This window comes from Ovis canadensis, chromosome X (genome assembly GCF_042477335.2).
Source record: "Ovis canadensis isolate MfBH-ARS-UI-01 breed Bighorn chromosome X, ARS-UI_OviCan_v2, whole genome shotgun sequence".
Lineage (NCBI taxonomy): Eukaryota > Metazoa > Chordata > Mammalia > Artiodactyla > Bovidae > Ovis > Ovis canadensis.
In genome coordinates, this window is record NC_091727.1 from 29,496,960 (window position 1) to 29,516,892 (window position 19,933).

At 35.0% G+C, this 19,933-nt stretch overlaps 1 protein-coding gene across 1 annotated transcript in view; it reads left to right on the forward strand.

The window, feature by feature from the left end:
* IL1RAPL1 (interleukin 1 receptor accessory protein like 1) overlaps nucleotides 1–19,933 on the forward strand; it is a 694,793-nt gene that overhangs the window by 108,991 nt on the left and 565,869 nt on the right. The gene's annotated exons all lie outside the window — the stretch shown is intronic.

Below are 19,933 nucleotides of genomic sequence, written 5' to 3' on the forward strand. Positions count from 1 at the left end.
TTAAATTTCACTTTTGTGCTTCATATTGATTTTTTCAAATCTTTGCAGTGAAAGAACCACTTAACCAAATGCTAAGTGTATTCCTATAGGTGAAATTTATTCCTTCTTGTTTTCAAATCATATTGCCCTGAAATGCATTTGAAAGGTTAAAGAAAATAGGCTTAGGGGATTATAGAAATGTTAGCTTTTGAAAGTGCTTGAAATAATGAGTATACAATTTCAGACAATTATGCTTATATTTTGTAGTGGTGTCATTTTTGGAAACATTTCCTAGAGTGTTGAAATGGAATATATGAAATTTACCTTGATCTTCCTGTCTTGTTCCAAATTAGAAAAATTACTTTTTTATTCATGTATCACTCTGTGAACTTGACACATGTTCTCATGAATTTGAATATAGAAAAATATCACGTGCAATGTTTGAATAATTATGTGACATGCATTGCATGGTCTCATTCCTGTATCTGGTTACTAAGGTAGAAGGGCATGAGAGCAAGATTCAGGACAGTCTGTAATCACAGACCTACAACTCACTAGTCATGTGAATATTTTAATCACCATAACCTTCAGAATATCAGTTTCCTCATGTACAAAATGGCGATGATAAAGTTTGCCTTGTTTATTTCATAGGATTTTTGCAAGAATTGAATGAGATAAGCTAATATGTATGAAATCAATTAGCAAGATACAGAATTACATACAAATATTCATCATTTTTGTCATTTTAAGTGATATATTCTTAAATAATGTATTCATCCCTCATTTTATGTTCTTGTGTGCTTCTCTCAAAGTGGTTCCAGCAGATAAAGTGGGGGGGATTAAAATCAATGATTCAATCAGTTAAAAATTTATTATTCTCATCTTATTAAGAGATATTCTTAATAAGTGATATCTCTGCTTTTTATTATTCTGTCTAGGTTTGTCATGGCTTTCCTTCCAAAGAGCAAGCATCTTTTTTATTTCATGGCAGCAGTCACCATCCACAGTGATTTTGTAGCCCAAGAAAATAATATCTGTCATTGCTTCCAGCTTTCCGCCTTCTGTTTACCCTGAAGTAATGGGATCGGATGCCGTAATTGTAGTTTTTTGAATGTTGAGTTTTAACCCAACTCTTTTTGCTCTCCTCTTTCATCTTCATCAAGAGGCTCTTTAGTTCCTCTTTGCTTTCTGCTGTTTAGAGTGGAATCGTCTGCATATCTGTGGCTGTCAGTATTTCCCCCAGCAATCTTGATGCCAGCTTTTGATTCATCCAGCTCAGCGTTTCTCATGATGTACTCTGCATATAAGTTAAATAAGCAGAGTGACGATATACAGCCTTGACCTACTCCTTTCCCAGTTTGGAACCAGTCTGTTGTTCCATATCTGGTTCTAACTGTTGCTTCTTGACCTGCATACAGGTTTCTCAGGAGGCAGGTAAGGTGGTCTAGTATTCCCATCTCTTTAAGAATTTTCCAGTTTGTTGTGATCCACACAGTCAAAGGCTTTGACATAGTCAATGAAGCAGAAGTGAATGTTTTTATGGAATTCCCTTGATTTCTCTGTGATCCAACACATGTTGGCAATCTTGCTGTATGGTTCCTGTGCCTTTTCTGCACCCAAATGTACATCTGGAAGTTCTTGGTTCACGTACTGCTGAAGAATTTTGAGCATCACTTTGCTAGCCTGTGAAATGAGTGCAAATGTGAAATAGTTCGAACATTCTTTGGTATATACGCCCATCTTTGGGATTGAAATGAAAACTGACCTTTTCTAGTCCTGTAGCCACTGCTGAGTTTTCCAAATTTGCTGGCGTATTGAATGCAGCACTTTCACTGCATCATCTTTTAGGATTTGAAATCACTCAACTGGAATTCTATCACCTCCACTAGCTTTGTTTTTAGTGATGCTTCCTAAGGCCCACTTGACTTCACATTCCCGGATGTCTGGCTCTAGGTGAGTGACACACCATCATGGTTGTCTGGGTCATTAAGGCCTTTTTTGTATAGTTCTGTGTTTTCTTGCCACCTCTTCTTAATCTCTTCTGCTTTTGTTAGGTCCTTGTCATTTCTGTCCTTTATCATGTCTATCCTTGCATAAAATATTCCCTTGACATCTCCAATTTTCTTGAAGAGATCTTTAGTCTCTCATTCTATTGTTTTCCTCTGTTTCTTTGCATTGTTTACTTAAGAATGTTTTCTTATCTTTCCTTGCTATTCTCTGGTACTCTGCATTCATTGGGGTATACCTTTCCCTTTCTCCCTTACCTTTTGCTTCTTTCTTCTCTCAGTTATGTTTAAAGGGTCCTCAGACAACCTCTTTGCCTTTTTGCATTTCTTTTTCTTTAGGATAGTTTTGGTCATTGCCTCCTGTACAGTTATGAATCTCCATCCATAGTTTTTCAGACATTCTGTCTACCAGATCTAATGCCTTGAATCTATTAATTACCTCCACTATATAATCATAAGGGATTTGATTTAGGTCATACCTGAATAGCATAGTGGTTTCCTTACTTTCTTTAGTTTAAGCCTGAATTTTGCAATAAGAAGTTCATGATCTAAGCCACAGTTGGCTCCAGGTCTTGTTTCTCCTGACTGTATAGTGCTTCTCCTTCTTCGGCTCCAAAGAATATAAACAATCTGATTTCAGTATTGACCGTCTGGTGATATACATGTATAGAGTCATCTCTTGTGTTGTTGAAAGAGGGTGTTTGCTATGACCAGTGTGTTCTGTTGACAAAACCCTGCTAACCTTTGTCCTGCTTCATTTTATACTCCAAGGCCAAACTTGGCTGTTATTCCAGCTATCTCTTGACTTCCTACTTTTGCATTCCAGTCCCCTATGATGAAAAGACATCTTGTTTTGGTGTTAGTTCTAGAAAGTCTTATAGTCTTCCTCAAACTGTTCAACTCCAGCTTCTTCAGCATTAGTGGTTGGGACATATACTTGGATTACTGTGATATTGAATGGTTTGCCTTGGAAACGAACAGAGATCATTCTGTCATTTTTGAGATTGCATACAAGTACTGCATTTCGTACTCTTTTGTTGACTATGAGGGCTACTCCATTTCTTCTGAAGGATTCTTGCCCCCAGTAGATTCAGATTTAAATCTGAATTAAATTTGCCCAATCCCGTCCATTTTAGTTCACTGATTCCTAAGATTTTGATGCTCACTCTTGCCATCTCCTGTTTGACCACATCCAATTTACCTTGATTCATGGACCTAACTTTCCAGGTTCCTGTGCAGTATTATTCTTAACAGCATCAAATTTCCTGTATATGAAAAGTATTTTGTGACAGTCACATTCATCTTATAATAATCTTGAAATCTTGAAATTTTGATTAGTTTGACTTATAAACAAAATTTGATATCATGAAATTCATTTGATGGCTGTAAGTATTCTGATTGAAAGGAAATTTAGTTAAATCAGATACTCTTTGGTGATGCCTTTGAGAAATATTAGACCTAGAAGATAACTGACAGTAGCAATACATGCAGCAGCAGCAGCAGCAATACATGTTATGTTTAAATAGTAACCACACATTTAATCATGCAGTATGTACCTATGATGTACACACGTGTGATTTGCACTCTCTTGGTTTTCAGTTTTGTTGTGTTAATAGGCTTTTGTATAGAAAATTAAAATTTACCCTTTTATCCCTTTACCTCCCTGTTTAATGAAACAGTGAAAAATACAACTATCTATACTTGGATTTTCTCTACAATAAATATTGAATATATTATTTTTCTTTTTTGCTCTTAATGTATACTGAAGTAGCTTTTCAAGGAGTAAGTACTGAGACAAAGAAATGTAAAAGTATAATGAAAACTACCTGTTCTGAAAAGAGAATAGAATGACTTTCTAGTCTTTATTCTTTGGGATGTAGAACTAATCTTCAATAAACACATCTTTCCCCTTTCTAGAAACACTCAGTTACTAAAACACTGTCTAGTAAGAGGAGGCTGGGAACAGTCTCCTAGAGATTGGAAACTGGGTCCCAATGAGTGAAATGATATACATGAGTCTATTTAGTACAATTAATAATAGAATTGTTTTCTCCTAAATGCTAACCAGGGCTATTATATTTTTGTGCATTCATTTTGCCAAAATATCTCCTTTATGGAAAAAGGAGGAATAATTATTTCTTGATATCCAAGAGAAAGTTAGTTAATATTTCAATGAAAATTTCCATCCAACTGATTATTATCATTACCTCTAACTTAAGTAGATCTACGTGTGAAATTGATTTGGGAAAATACAATATAAAGCAAAATTAAATTGTATATGAAATTTTAGTTGAATCTTAGAACTGCATATTCCAGAATCAAAATAATATGTATTAAAATACAGTTTAGAGTTTAACAAGAAGTCTAGTGATAGGATATACTTATGCATGACATTATTTCAAATAGTATTACTCTATAGCCCATTTAGGATTCCCTGGTGGCTCAGTGGTAAAGAATCTGCCTGCAGTGCAGGAGACTCAGGTTCAATCCCTGGGTCAGGAAGATCCCCTAAAGAAGGGCATGGCTACCCACTCCAGTATTCTTGCCTGGAGAATTCCATGGACAGAAAAGCCTGGTGGGCTACAGTCTGTGGGTTGCAAGGAGTTGGACACAACTGAGCAACTGTCACTTTTCAATTTATAGCTCATTTACTTTGCCTGTGGCCAAATTGAAGAGTAATTCTTAGAACCCACCCAAGTTAAACTCTTAATATAATAACAAAGGTGAGCATTTCTCTGCATGATAATTAATCACTATTTTGTACCTTGGTGTTATGTACATCATGATCATATTTTAGTTAATGTAAATCTTACACAGAGCATGGTATCATTTAATTTTAGTGGATCTGCCTTAGACGATAACATGTATTTTGAAGTGTGTTAAATGTTTCTTTAAAATAAAACAAAGGAGTCCTATATGTAAAGAGAAAAGGAAACATGGGGATAAGTAAAGTGACATTGTACAGGTCATATTGTAAGCTTTTATGGGAGCTTTTTTTAATTGAAAGTATATAGGTCTACTAACTATAACTAAGTAGAGGTTTAGGAAAACAGATCACAGTGAAAGAAATGACAAACCTACTTGACACTTTTGGTATACTTTAAACATTTTTGAAAAATTAAATATAATGTGTTTTAGCATCATCTGTAGCCTCCACCTTCTTCTCTATGCCTCAGCCACACTATTTCACTGTTCTCCTCCAGATATCTTCCTTCTGAACCCTTCCTCCTGGAGTGCTGCTCTGGAAAGCTTTTTCTTTCGCAGTGTTACAGAGCTGACTCCTACTCTTTCTTTGAGGCACAGCTAAAACATTCCCTCTGTTCGGAGGTGTATAATTCTTCATGACTCCACAGCATTTTTAGAATCGCTATTGCAGCTCTTACCACATTGCATTAAAACTATTTGTTGACACTCCTCGATTTTCACAAGAACATGAGTGTTTCAGAGCCAAGGGCAATGTCTCTTGTTTCCTACATGTTTTACTTTAGAATAGTTTTACATTTACAAAATAATAAAAACAGGGAGAGATCCCATATACCCCACAGCCAGCTTTCTCCTCTGTTAACATCTAACAGAAGTATGGCACACTTGTTACAATTGATGAATTAATGTTGCTGTATGATTACTAAGTCTATATTTTATTCAGATTTCCTTAATTTTTACCTAATGTCCTTTTTCTGTCCCAGCATCCCATTTAGGATAGCACATCGCTTTTAGTTGTTTTGTCTCCTTAGGTTCTTTTTAGCTGTTACTATTTCTGACTTTTCTTGTTTTTATAATCTTGATCATTTTAATGAGCATTTACTTTATAAAATGCCCTTCAATTGTGATCTGTTTGAGTTTTTATGTTTAAATTTGAGTTATATATTCCTGGAAGACCACAAATGTAAAATCACAACCTATGGTACTGTCAACATGACATCATTGTTGATGTTGACATTCATTGATGTTGATGTTGACATTGGTAGTGTTAGTCACTTGTTGCTCAGACTTTGCCACTATAGACTTACTCTTTTTTCTCTGCTTTGTCTACTCTACCCTTTGGAAGGCAGTAACTATCTGTAGTCTACGCTTAAGGAGTTATGCACCTACCTCTTTGAAGTCAGAGTATATACTTCAATTATTTTAAATTCTTCATGAGGCATATATCTATTTTCTGACATTTATCTACTTATTCCATCATTTTCTATATCAGTATGGACTCACGGATGTTTCTTTTATACTTTGGTTTGTATCCACCATCACCATTGTTGCTCAAATCATTCCAACTTTGGCCCTTTGGAGCTCTTTTAGTTGGGTGTGTGTGTGTGTGTGTGTGTGTGTGTACACATTTGTGCACTTGTGTGTGTTTGAGTATTTCTTTATTTTCGAATTCTACAAGATGCTCCAGGATCATCCTGGGCATTTCATGCCCCAGTCCTACAATCAACAATTTCTCCCAAAGAGCCCTTTTTCTTTTTCTTAGAGAATGGTATGAGAAACTAAGATCTGAGCAGTGGGAGTACTCTTTGCTAAAGGAGTATAGTTGCTTTTAAGACCTCTCAATTGATAGAGCAAGGACATAGGTGTATACTAACCCAGACATAAACACATACCTAGAAATATTTCTATATGTAACCATCCCTATCTATATTGAACTAAATATGAGTTCATACTTATGTCACTAATCCATTACCATAGAGATCATTCTAGCCTCTTCTTTTGGCTTATCTGTAACCTCCCTGTCCAATAGTGAGAAGCCTGGTTACCACCAACTGCTATCTATTTACTTGTTTACTTACAATATAGGTGTGTAATGGGTTTAAACTGGTTGACCTGTATTCCTGTGAGGAACAACTTTATAGCTTCAAGTGCATTGTCTATTTGCAGTTCCTTTTCACTTTAGCCTTATGGACTCCACTCATTTCCCAAGTTACTTAGGTCAGCACCTTTCCCTCCCATCCCCTTCAGTGAGCTTATAATAGAGTTAGATTGTTTTATCACATTCTCCATTCCATCCTTGGATCTTCCATTCTCCTAAATAATGTCTTTAAAATTTTACAAACATTAAAGTTTGTAGGGGAGGAAGAAGAATTCTCTGTTTACTCTTCAGAGTTCTTGGCTGAGGCCCTCTATAATAAAAGGCAGGTTAACAAGAGAAAAACAAACATGTTTATTAAAATGTACATGTACCTGAAAGATACCTGGGAAACATTACCTTGCCAAGATGGCCAAAGCCACCCCCTTAAATATCATCTTTGGCTAAAGACAAAAGAAAGGCTTTTCAATTGGAAGGGGAGAAAGGCCAATTATGGGAGGTTTACCAGGAAAAGCACAGTAAACCAGGGTGAGTCTAAATCTAAATGCCTTCTCCATTGGTAAGAGTTGCTGAAGATTTAGTCATTTTTCTCTTCCTGGTATAGAGAAGTCACCCTTACATAAATGAAGATTTTCTTTATAAGTGTAAATTCCTCTTACGATAGAGTAACTCTTGCTTTCTTTTCAGAGCTTCTCTTGTTTCTATAGTTTCTCCAAAAAAAAAAAAAACCAGCTCAAAATGATCTTTATTCTAAAGGGGCATATTCTGGGGTGGCATTTTCTGCTCCCCTTTATTCCCACCTTTGAGACTTCCCCATTAAGTTTTACAGTCTAGAAGCTGAGTTGGTAGATGGCTTCATATCTCAATGAATGATTCTTAGTCCTAAGAATAGGTTATTTTAGTTAAAGAAATGTGTGTTATTTCAGGACACAGTTTTTCACATGAGCTCCCAAAGTTAAGCCTTTATGGTGCAAGCAATCAGGGGTTTATTAACAGGCACTTCTATGCAGGAGACAGGTTCAGTGCCTGAGTCTCGATCCCCTGGAGCAAGAAACAGCAATCCATTCCAGTATTCTTGCCTGGAGAATCCCATGGACAGAGGAGCCTTGTGGGCTACAGTCCATAGGGTTGCAAAGAGTCACAGTTGAGTGACTGAGCACATAGACACATAGAAACATAAGGGGGAAAAAAAGTTAATGATTCAAGCAGAATATAAGCCTAGTTTCTGAGTCATGAGGGTAGCTGGTTAAGAATATTTCTTGATATTAGGCTCTAAGAATCTTGTTTGTTTTAGTTGTAAAATGTAACTAACAAAATTTACCATGTTAGCCATTTTTAGGTCTACATTTCACTGGCATTAAAGTGCATTAACATTGTGTGCAATGATCGCCACCATCATCCTCTAGAACTTTTTCATCTTTCCAAACTGAAACTCTGTATCCTTTAAACAGTAACTCCATCCCTTCCTCCCATCAGTCCCTGGAAACCACCCCTCTATTGTCTGTGACCATAAATTAGACCATTTTAGGTACCTCAAATAAGTGGAATTATACAGTATTTGTCTTTTTGTGTATGTTCTATTTCACTTAGCATAGTGTCTTTAAGGTTCATTCATGATAGCTCATTTCTTTCTGTCGCTGAGTAATATTCCATTGTGTGGCTGTACCATAGTTTTTCCATTCATGTTTTGAATGATGCATCTTGGGTACTTTCAGTTTTTGAACATTATGAATAAAGCTACTATGTACATTATTGTGGAGGTTTTTCTGTTGATGGGAGTTTCAAATTAGTTTAAAAAATACCCAGGGATATAATTTCTAGAGTATATGGTAAGATTATATTCAGCTTTGTGAGAAGTTGCCAAACTGTCTTCTTAAGTAGGTATACTATTTTGCATTTCCATCAACAATGAATGAAGAATCCTAGTGTTCTCCATCCATCTACCAATTTTGTTGCTTGGATTTTAGCATTCCAATAGTTCTGTAATGGTATCTCACTGTGTTTTAATTGCCAATTCCCTAATTATAAATGATTTTGACCATCTTTTTATATGCTATTAGTGTTTTGTGTATCTTCTTTGATCTTATGTCTGTTCAGATATATAGCTCCCTTTTCAAGTGGAATGTCTGCTTTTCCATTGCTCAGGTTTAAGAATTCTTTGTGTACTTTTGAATTCTTTGTATTCTTAAAGAATTTATGAATTCTTTGTAGCTCTTTTATCAGATGTGTGTTTTCTAAGTATTTTCTCCCATCCTGTAGCTTTTCTTTTGATTTTTCTTAACAATAACTTTCACAGAGCAGAGATTTAAGGGTTTTATTTTAAAGTTCTTCTTTTTTTCCCTAAGACATAGACTTAATTCTATAAATTTCTTCTAAACATTGCTTTTGCTGCATCCCATAAATTTGGTAAGTTATGTTTTCATATAGTTCAAACATTTTTAAATTAATTTACTTTTTAATTGAAGGTTAATTGCTTTACAGAATTAAATGAATCAGCCTCAACATGAATCTGGAGAAGGAAATGGCAATCCACTCCAGTGCTCTTGCCTGGAAAATCCCATGGACAGAGGAGCCTGGTAGGCTACAGTCCATGGGGTCGCAAAGAGTCAGACATGGCTAAGTGAGTTCACTTTCTTTCAATATGAATCAGCCAGAGGTATACATGTATATTTAAAATTTCCCTTGCAAAGTATTCTTTAACCAATGTGTTAGAAATGTGTTAATTTCTAGACATTTGGTGATTTTCCCAGCTGCTTTTTTCTTACTGATTTCTAGTTTATTTTCAGGACGGTCTGAGTACACACTTTGTGTGATTTCTATTTTTTAAGAATTGCTAAAGTGTCTTTAATGACCCAGAATGTGATCTTTCATGGTGAATGTCCTATGAGAGCATAAAAGAAATATATATTTTGCTGTTATTAGGTGGAGAATTCTACAAATGTCAATTAAATCAAGTTTACTTATTGTGTTGCTCAAATCAACTGTATCCTTACTGATTTTCTGCTTGCTGGATATTTCAATTAGTGAAAATAAAGTGCTGAAATCTTCAAAAATAGTAGTCAATTTTTCCATTTATCCTTTCAAGTCTATATGTTTTTGCCTCATAACGTTGATGCTCCTGTTGTTAGGTGCTTAGAGTTATTATGTTTGGGTGTTGTTAGATGCTTAGGTGTTTAGGGTTATTATGTCGCCTTAGAGAATTGATCCCTTTGTCATTATGTAATATCCCTCTTTATTCATATTTTCCTTGTTCTGAAGTCAGCTTTGTCTGAAATCAATATACCTAGCTTTCTTTTGATTAGTATTAGCATGGTATATTTTTCTTCATCCCTTCTCTTTTTTAAAGTGGGTTTCTTTTCTTTAAAATAGTTAGATCTTAATTTTTTATCTACTTTGACTTTCATTATATTTTAACTGATGTAGTTAGACCACTTATAGTAATTATTGAGGGCCTTCCCTGGTGGTCCAGTGCTTAGGACTCTGTACTTCCACTGCAGTGGCTCAGATTCTATCCCTGGTCAGGAAACTAAGATCCTACAAGCTGTGCAGCGCAGCAAAAGTAGTAATAATAATTTTTTAAGTTTAAAAAAGTGATTATTGAATCGTTAGACTAGTATGTCTGTCAATGTTTTTATTTGATTGAACTTATTCTTTGTTTTCCTCTCTTCTGCTTTCTCTGGTTGTATAGTTCCACTTTACCCCTTCTTTCTTATTATAAATTTTACTTCTGTTTTAAAAAATTTGGTGTTTGCCCTGGATGTTTCAATACTTTTTTAAAATCAATCTCAGTTCTTCCCTCTCATCCCTTATGACATCACTGTCATTCATTTCATTTATCTGTATGTTGTAATCATCCAATAAATTATTTTCTTTAATTTTTACATTAAAAATTTTTTTAGATTGTATTTATTTATTTTCAGACACAGTTTGTGAGATCCTAGCTCCCCGAGCAGGGATCAAACCCATGTCCTCTGCAGTGTAAGCACAGAATCATCCAATAAATATTAATTACTACTTTAGACAAGTAGTTGTCTTTTGGATCAATTTATAATAAGATAAAGTATTTTATTTTACCCTCATTTGCTTCTTCTCTAACACTCTTACCTTCTTTATGTTGATCCATGTTTCTGAATCACTTATATTGACATTTCTTGCAGTGAATTTCTGGTGGTGATAAATTCCCTGTTTTTGTTTGTTCAAGAATGCCTTTAGTTTTTACCAGTTTAAATGTTTCACTCCACGCTCTTCTTTCTTGTATGTTTTTTGACAAGAGTTTCACTCTGATTCTTACCCTTGTTCCTCTATAGATATCATTTTTCCTGCTTTTTCAAGATTTTCTATTTGTGGTTTTTCTGCAGTTTGAATATATCTAGATGTTGCGATTTTGTTATTTATCCTACTTGGTGTTTTCTGAGCTTCAAGGGTTTTTTATTTGGTGTCTGTCATTAATTTTGGAAAGTCCTTTGCCATTATTATTTCCTTTAGTCTGTTTTTTCTTTCTTCTTGCTATACTTCTTCCTTCTCCTGCCTTTTGAAATTATCCCACAGTTCTTGTATGTTCTGTTTCATTTTTTTCATTCTTTGTTCTTTTTGCATTTTGGTTTATGAAATTTCTATTGTTCTGTCTTCAGGATAACTCAGTCTTTCTTTGGCTGTGTCCAGTATACTCATGGGCCCATCAAAGACAACCTTCATTTCTGTTATGGTGTTTTAATTCCTAGCATGTCCTTAAGATTCCTGCTGAGAATTTCAATTTCTGTGCTTAAATTATCCATCTGTTTTTGCATATTATCTTTTTTCCATTAGAACACTTATGATATTAAACATAAATATTTTAAATTATCTGTTGGATAATGTCAGTATCTGTGTCATATCTAAGTTTGGTTCTGTTGGTTGCTGACATAGTTTCTCCAACGTCTTCTCCAAATAAGCAGATCTCAGCTGTGACTCTGGATTCACCTGTTTTCCAAATTTTGGAGTGGTGGTTTGGCCTGAAATATCAGTCAGTTCTCTTAGAGGTCTAAGAAAAGCTTTTGGTTTTCAGGTTTTTCTTGTAGCAATGGGGATGGTGGCTTCTAAACCATTTTTACTCATGGAAGCTGAAACCCAAAGTAAGAGTGTTATTTCCATCTTCGGGTGAAAATCTAGCATGTCTGCCCCATAGTAGTCACTAAACAGATGTACATTCTAAATATATCGATCGAGTATCTTGAACATATTCCACATTGTCAGTTGCTTTTAAATTGTGTTTACAATTGAGCAAAATGATACCTTGCCACCCCAAAAGCGTAACAGATAGTGGAGGCGTAACTCCCTCAATCTAGACCCCATACTCCACTTTCACTAACACTATGGGATAGTACCTCAACCTTTTTTATTACCTACATTATATTATTGCTTTGTAGTGAACTTTAAGTCAAATGACATCATATTCCATGTATTAATTGTTGAGTGCTTACCTACGGTTGAACTTATAGGTACAAATATAGAACTGAATTTTCCTATTAAGATTGTTTGATGTTCATTTTTAACATGTTTTCCAGTTTATCAAGTACTTTTTTCTATTCTAGATTCTTTATTCTACCAGAACAACTTCTCTTTCTGGACATGTGTGAAGAGATTTTTGTCAGAAGATATCACTGTTTTGATTGAAATCATTGTTTAAAGTATTCTATGCAAGCAGTCCTATACAAAGCTGTGTAGCATTCTGTTACACTCCTCTTTTCTGTTTCTTCTTTCCCCATTAATGTATTATTCACCTCTCTTTAGGTACAGTTTTGTTTTGTTTTGTTTTGTTTTTAATACTACTAAGACAACCATGGGCTTCCCTGGTTGCTCACTGGTAAAGAATCTGCCTGCCAGTACAGGAGATACAGGTTTGATCCCTGGATCGGGAAGATCCCCTGGAATAGGATCCCACTCCAGTATACTTGCCTGGGAAATCCCATGGAAAGAGGAACCTGGTCCTCTTCGCTACAGTCCATGGGGTCACAAACAGTTGGACATGACTGAAGTGACTTAGCACATACGCAAAGAGGCAGAGTCCATTCCTCTTCCCCTTGAATCTGGACTGGCCTTGTGACTTATTTTGACTTATTTTGGCCAATGTATTGCAACATGTCAGTTCTTAGCCTCAAGGCCTCAAGAGACCTTGAGTATTCTTGCCTGAGAAATTCCATGGACAGAGGAATCTGGTGGTCTATATTCCAGGGGGTTTCAAAAGAGTCGGACATGGCAGTGACTAAATAGCAAGAAATGCATGACCCAGCCCATATTTCTTCACTTGTTTCTTTGCACTTAATAGTCAGATATAAAACAATGTACATAAAATATAAATATGTAGTTACTTAGCATATTATCAAATGAACCCACCTAGGTGAAGAAATTGAACATTACAAGCATCACAGAAGTTCTCTGCCTACCATTCTGAATATAAATTCCTTCTTCTCTGTTACTGATTGTGTTAATACTATCAGGAATTTTATGTTATTTGCTTTCTTGTCTTTTTTTTTTTAACGTTATACTCACTGATAGTGTATACACAATAACCGGGCAATGTAACTAGCATTTTTGCCTGCTTTTAACACTTATAAGTTTGAACCCGCACATTGCGTATTCTGTTGTATCTATTATGTATAGTGTATGCCACACATTGCGTATTCTATTGTGTCTGGCTTTTTCAGCTCCGGTATTTGCTTTAAAAATTCATTTATGTTATTCCACTTATCAGCAGTTTGTTTATTACTTTTATCCTATAGTATTCTATTATGTGGATAACTCACAGTTTGTTTTCAGACCATTTTAATTGTTTTGATTTTTTGCTAATGCGTATAACATTGCCATTAACCATCTTGCAAGCATACACACAAATACACATTTTTCTTTGTACATACAAGTAGAAATTTCTGGAAGATTTTTACCTAGGAGTGGATTTGTTTATTCACAGTACATGTATTTTCAAATTAGATATTGTTTCAGCTGCTTTGGGTCATGGGCCTTACCCCAACCAAATGGACTGAGATGAAGAAGGGAGTAGTAATCCAAAGGAAATTTGAGGTACCAAGAGATGGTGAAAAATATTCTAGAGAATATAAACAACAGATGCTCATTACTTCTAAACATGATGATGTCTTGGAGATTATAAAATGTGGTTTGATATTCACAAAGTTATGTTATGGATTATTTAACAATTTTCTATACTTTATTTATTGCTAAATAACAATGTGAAAATTCAAGTTTGTATTGGTATACATTTTCATATCCTAGGGTTCCTTATACTAAACTCTAATTCACACTCAAATTATGTCCTTAACCCTAGCCCTCTGCCAGATTATTTGTGGGAGTATGGATATAGGGAAAACATATCTGGAGGTGGTCTGTAAAAGACCAAGTAATTCCAAAATGATTTAGATGAACTTGGCTCTTCATACACTATGACCCATGTAGACAAAAATACAGACATTATTAGTTTATGGTACATGTTTTAGGATTTGTTTAGGTCTAAGAACAAAATACACTCTATATAAATTTTTCCAGAAGTAAAGATTAAATTATGTAATATTCCCTTTTATCTGTTAATACTTATTTTTCCTTCTGGTTGAAACATTTTTCTTTAGTTTTCAAAAGAAACCTTCAAAACAAAATAATAATATTTCCATCATAAAATTTTGAATGACTCAAACAAGTTGAAAGCCATTTAATTTCTAGGGCTAGATCATAAAGTTATGATAAGAAAGTGGATTGTGAAAATGTTATGTCAGGAAAAATTTTTTCTCAATACAATGTAAGAATCAGCAAGAATAGTAAGGAAGTGAGGAAAAGAAAATTGACTTGAAAAAAAAACACAAAATGAGTGAGGTGATTGCTACAAGGATGTGATGATTTTAGTAGCATTTCTATACTTAGTATGACATTTTTAACAGAGTTAATGTAGCAATATATTTAAACTACATTCCAGTCAACCATAGGTTGAATTTATGTTCTCAAAAGGTACATCTTCCTCCTGTTTTTATGGATGAGGAAGCTGAGGCAAAGAAAGGTTAAGTGGCTTTATCAAGGTCACAAAGCATCATGGTGACAAATTTAGGAGTAAAATTTAATTTCCTGAACTTCAGTTTATGATTTACTACACTGGATAATTAATAGTAGGGCATCGTACTTTTCATATGAGCTCTACTGATCACTATGAAAGATTTATCTCTTAAGTTCAACTGGAACACATTTTACTATGAGACCTTTAATTCTTCTGCCACTGATGTAATTACATGGTGTATTTGTGGTCTAGCCTGGGGGTGTCGTGATTACTCTTATTGTTTTTTCTATTTCTTTAAAAAATGGTGCCTTTCATCTCCCCTTTAAAAAACTATTTTTGTTGAAATATATCATAGGCTCCAGTGTGCTTTGCTAACTGTAACTTAATAAGAATTGATGAAATTGATGCTAGGCACGCATGTTTCCAGACTTTGTGTGTTTGGTAGTGTGCTAGAATTAATGCCAGTAACAACCATCATTTATATTATTTTTGATAAAATGGAGATATTACAGCCTTAGCTTAAGTAAATGTCATATTTTACAACTGAAAGATCATGTGTATTAATTGAAACTTTTGATATCAAAGAGATTAAAGCTGATCAATATAGTGAAACTGAGTTTAATCATTTTGGCTGTCTAATCTTAATTTGGAGTTCAGTACCTAAAGTAAAAGATGTCTCTTATGAGTAATTTCTAATGATAGCTCTCCTGACACCAAATACCTTAAATTATTGTTTAATCTTTCAATATATTGAGTTATAGAAAACATATTAATCAAGCCATGTTTGATTAATGTAATTTAATGTCAAGATGTGATAACTTTGAATTAAAAGCATGATGGTTTTACTCTTAGGCAAAAAAGTGTACATTTTAGATTATATCAATAGCAAAGTTGGGATGTGCCATTTCTAGCCATAGTGAAAACAAAGCATTATTCATTTAGATGATTTCCATCAATATAAGCAATGATAATAAATTTTAATAATGACACTAGTTAATACTTACTGTTGATTCTGTGCCAGGATCTGTTCTAAGTTCTTATTTTTAATGACTCATCTAATCCATGCAACCCTTTAAAACACCTTTCAAGTACTTGTTTAAAAGTATTTGGTTTTCTTCTGGATTTTGTAAATTGAACTTAAAAATAATTCACTTTTCATTGTCCACCTCATATGATGCTTTGAATTTAAAAAGTAACAGATAGCCATTTTGAAAAGGTGGTTGACTGGGTACCCTCCTTCCCTGTTTTGAAACACCTAGAAATGCTGTATAAAATAGAATAGATGGGCCTTTTAAATGATTAGCTGAGCTTGTAAGCAACTTTGTTGTTGTTATTGTTGTTGTTTTAATCTCAGGGGCCAAAAGTAAAGAAGGAATTAAAACCTAGAGCAATTCAGTGAGCCTTGGGGTTGGGGGTGGGGGTGGTGGAAGCAGATAAGTGTTGAGATTGTAATTATCAGCGACCAAGTGCTTTTGTTTTGTTAGTTACATTAGGACTTGGACTTGGACCCTCAAAGGGCAAGGAGTTAGAACGGAAGTTCTCATCTAAACCAACGTTTCTAAATGGGTTGCCATGAAACTGAAAAGGAAAACAAATATGACCACTGGCACAGGAAAAAGACAGCCAGTTTGCCTGTCCTGGTATTAGCTCTTCAATTATTTAAAAGAAGCAAAAAAAAAAAAAAAAAAAAAAAAAAAAAAAACCTGTATCCTATTAACCCATAGCCTTGTGTGTTTGTGGGCATTTGAGTTTATACCACCTGCCTGGCCTGAAAGTCATTGATCAAAAAAATTTTACATAAAATGGTACCAGGCTGGTGCTATCCAAAACCAGTATAAAGCAGGGTATCTAGAGGGATAGAACCTCAACACATAGTACATAATATTCCCGTGGATGAAAACCCACTGAGGGTTGCAAGAAGAAAACGAACATGATTGGCCACAAAAAGTATCTGAGGACAAAATACAAAGTAGGCTAGGACCCCCATTTTATGAGATTTAAACATTCTGTTGATGACAAGACACAACACACTGAGTTGAGATAAAAGGCAAGAACTCTTTATTACTTACAGATCCAACTGAGAGAAGGCTGCTTGGCAGGAGCAAACAAGGTTGTACCGGGGATGGGATAATAGCAAGCTCCAGCTGTGGGGAGTAACCAATGTATGACAGATGGAGTGGGGCTAGCTAGATTTTGAGGGCTCCCTGCCGATTGGCTGATTTGATTAATTTCACAAACTCAGGGACATCGGTGCTGTCCCTGGTCCTGACTGTGTGCCTTCCAGGGTGAGAGCCAAATAACGGAACTGCTTGAAGTATTAATACATTAATCAAATGTTTGAGAAGGGGAACTGACTGACCTCCATCCAGGGCCTCAAGTGGGCTTGGGTCAACACAGCCAAAACTGTATTATGCCCCTAAGAATGTTAGGTACTAAAATCCATAGACACAGGCTATAAAGTGCTTATGCTCAAAATGGTGAGTGATATCCCTTTTTAAAATTTATTTTTAATTGAAGGATAGTTGCTTTATAATATTGTGTTAGTTTCTGCTGTACAGCAACATGAATCAGCCATAAGTATACACATATCCCTTTCCTCTTCCCATCCTCCCCCCACCCAGTTCATCCCAGAGCACCAAGCTGAGCTTCCTGTGCTATACAGCAGCTTCCCACTAGCTATTTTACACATTGGTAGCACATATATGTCAAGCTATGACAAGTGTTGTTTTAAAAATCTAAATGCATGCTGCTATTTTTGGTGCTGTGCAAACACATATATCTTAAGAAGAGCACTTGCTCAGCTCTACTCCTAACCTCAGACCTCTGTGCCTTTTTGATTCCATTAAATTTTCTGGCCTTGATTTTGGTGTTACCTTGTTGTCTGACAGTTTATGAGCAAGACCTAGCCTTGAATTTCTTGTTGCTTTTGATAACGTTGGATTTCTCAGTGCTTTTAATGTTTTCGTTGAGAGTCCTACCACTACAATCCCATGAACTGCTTCTCTCTTAGAAATGGTTCATTATCCCTATCACAAGTCATTTTCCTTTCCTGACCCAGGTGTTAGAGCTGTATTGCTCCTAGGCTTGCAGACCACTAACCAGACTCATCCCTCCCTCCTTGTTAGAGAATAGCTACTTTTTCCAGTGACTGCTAGTTTTATGGCAGGCACTGTGCAAAATGATTTATAGGTGTTATTATCTACATTTTACCAAGGAGGAACCTCAAAGTACATTGTGAGCAGGAATTTATAATTTTCAGAATAAATCGTCATCATCATTTCTAATGAAGTTCCATTCTTTTATTTGCGCCCTACTGCTTCCAATTCTCTTACAATCATTCCAGCAAACTCAAATGTAAAAATGGAAGAGCTGTCCAATAAATACGGTTTGATAGAATGATTAGTTAATTAGAGAAATGGGCAAGTGTCTGTTAACCGTGCTGTCCAGCACAGTAGATGTTAGCAACATGTGTCACTTGAAATGTGACTCGACTGGATTGATATGTGCTGCAGTGTAAAACATCAGCTAGATTTCAAAGATTTGATATCACAAAATAATGCAAAATGTCTCATAAGTTTTTGTACTGCAGTGATGATATTTGGTAATATAAATATATCACTCAATTAATTTTACTTTTCACTTTTTAAAATGTAGCTACTAGAAACTTTTTATATTTCGTATGTGATTTACATTATAGTTTTATTTGGACAGTGCTTCTCTAGAAAATAGCCGTGATCTCAGTCTTGAAAAGTCTAAGAGAAGGACACAGGGCCCAGAGCCTTGGGTGTAGTTTGATGGGTGACTGTCATGCCTGGGCTAAAAGACTCTGTCCATGTCACCTGACTTGACTAGGTATTGTCTTAATATCGAGACTGTTTATACCCACTCACCATGCTCTGGGAGGAGTACACTGTCTCATGCACATGAAAACAGGCTATAGAAAAATGTACAAATGGACGTGTGAAGTGTGCACTGTCATGATTTGGTCTGATCTGTGAATCTTTACCTTGGTTTGTTATTAGTTAATGGAATGTTAATATTTATAATATTAACCAAGTCTTTCAAAGGGCACTGACTATACAAATCATTGATTAATATTCATTGTTCACTAATGGTTTATATGTGTGAAGACATCTCAAAAAATCTTATCTCCAATGTAATCTATTAACAAGTAAAGTATAATGTTTAAAAGTGGTGTAGATAATGAATGAATGTATGCATTTCTGTTTTTGACCTGATTATATATACATGTTTATACATTTATATGCAAATATATATATATAAAACTTGACTTTTTACCAGCACACTTTTTTTTTTTTTAATAGAAAACCAGTTCTTTCTTTGTGGTCACATTTCAAAAACCTATTTGAGTATGTTTCTACTTATATGAGGTATCAACAATAAGTAAATTCATAGAAACAGAAAGTAGAATAGTGATTCCCGTGTCTTGGAAAGGGCAGAAAGGTGAGGTATTGTTTAGGAGGTTCAGTTTGGGATCATGAAAACATTATGGAAATGAATAGCAGTGACGGTACTAAATGCACAAAATGTCACCAAATTGTATACTTAAAAATGATTAAAATAATACATTTTATATCCTGTGCAGTTTACTACAAAAAAGTCCAGTTTAATATACATGACTATCCTTAACATTTTGGAGTATATTCTAAGCTTAGCATTTCACAGATTTTTGTAAAAAAGAACATGCTTTCCCTACTTCATGTTGGCTCTGTTCTTTGACAAGCATTGATTTTTCCATAAAACTTATGAAACTCTAGCCATTATGTTGGCACTTTATATTAACTACTTTTAGTTTCAATGTCAGCAAAATTAATTGAGGACTCAGCATTGCACCGGTTTCAGCGCAGAAGCTCTGGAATGGAAGGGTTAGTAGGATGAGCTTAAGGAAACCTCTGTTTCCCAACATCCTCCATCATCTCCATCTCATTAAGTCTGAGACTGAAAATGAACTCTGGGATTAGGCTTCCCTGGTGAGGATAGATAACTGCCTACCTAACAGTAAAACTTGTAGGCATAAAATGTAACATAGTAGGATCTAGACTATTGATGAAATATTCCAGCATATTTTATGGTAATTAAGTCTTTGAGCCACATGGA